Source organism: Populus nigra, chromosome 2 (assembly GCF_951802175.1).
Source record: "Populus nigra chromosome 2, ddPopNigr1.1, whole genome shotgun sequence".
In the NCBI taxonomy this organism is placed as follows: domain Eukaryota; kingdom Viridiplantae; phylum Streptophyta; class Magnoliopsida; order Malpighiales; family Salicaceae; genus Populus; species Populus nigra.
Window position 1 is genome coordinate 35014597 of NC_084853.1, and position 1544 is coordinate 35016140.

The following is a 1544-nucleotide window of genomic DNA, read 5'->3' on the forward strand; positions in this document are numbered from 1 at the left end:
CTCATTTGCTGATTTTCATACCCTCTCCCCTATGTGTACGGAACCCACTATCACGATTAAGATCATCCTCGGCTTCATCTGCAGAGTTTCTAGTAACACTTTCCTCCTTCCTAGCTTCTTTACCCTTTTTACTACGTCCTTCATTAGACCTAGTCTCCAATTTTTCAATCCTAGTCATCAGCTCACCAAACATAAATTTCATCTGTTGTTGTATTCTCGAAAGCCCATCTTCTAGGATTTCACCCTTCTTCTGTGACACATCGTTAGAAGGCAATAATTTTTTTTTTAAATATGCACGAAAATCATTAGCAATAAAAATAACACCTCACACACTAGTGTTTCACACAAATTTATAGGTTTTTCACTCTAATATGCTCCCTATGTTTTTTTCCACTCAAATTGTCTTTCTTTAGTTCTTGAAATCATTTAGCAACAATTCAGAAAAGCAACCAACTACGTAGTGAATTTATAAATTTGATATAGACTCAAGAAGCAAGAAATTTACAAAACTAACAAAACAAAACTACGATGACAAATTCACGAGTAGCAATGCAAATTTGTGTGAGTAATATGACGATTCAAAGACACGAAATAAACTCAATGGAAGCAATAATACTAAAGAGATTTACTATCCAAACTAAAAATTAAATCAACCATTGATAAAACCTGAAAAACAAAAAAAAAAGATAGAGCAACACAGATTCCCAATGACCAATTTTTTTTCATAACTCTCAGCCAAACTCCAAAATGTTGATTTTCTTCTTCTTCTTCTTTTTGCGGCAACAATCAAAATTTTCAAGATCAAGCCCCTTTTTTTGTATACCAATTCAGCAATTAAGATAAAAAAAAATCAAGAACACCCATTTTTTTTATGTATATATTGCGGCAACATCAAGAATTCAACAAGAACACTACATTATGATTTTGGTGTTCAACAATTCAAGAGGATGCAAGAACCCTTTTTTTTTTTTGTATATGTGGCCAAAACTAATAAAGAAAAATCAAGAAACAAAAGACACGAATTGAAGGATATAACCTATGATTAGATATGCTCTGATACCAACTGATGTGAACCCTAGTTGAATTGAATGGAATTCCCGAACCCAAGATCAATCTAATCCAAGTTTGCTGAAAATAGGATAAGCTTATCATAATTGAAGACTTGCTCCAAGGCAACAAGACTATAAACCAACCTAATCACAATGCCTACACCTGGAGACGAGCAAAATGAGTATAAATTCACAACAAAGATTGGTCAATTCTTTGAAGAGTTAAAGTTCAATCAAGAACCAAGATTGACAACCAAAGGTCGGAAAAAATCAGAATATTATTAGCAAAAAAAAATATGCTAAAAATTATTCTCAAGATTTATACCCCAAGCTAAAAACCCTAGTTTCCCTAATGGGTCGCATATAAACCCAATTTAAATAATAACTAGCCTAAACTAATTAAAATAAATAAAATAAACAAGTTTGAAATCCAAACAAGTGTTTCCTCACAAAATAAAGAAAGTTTAAAAGCCCAACTAGTTTAATAAGACAAAT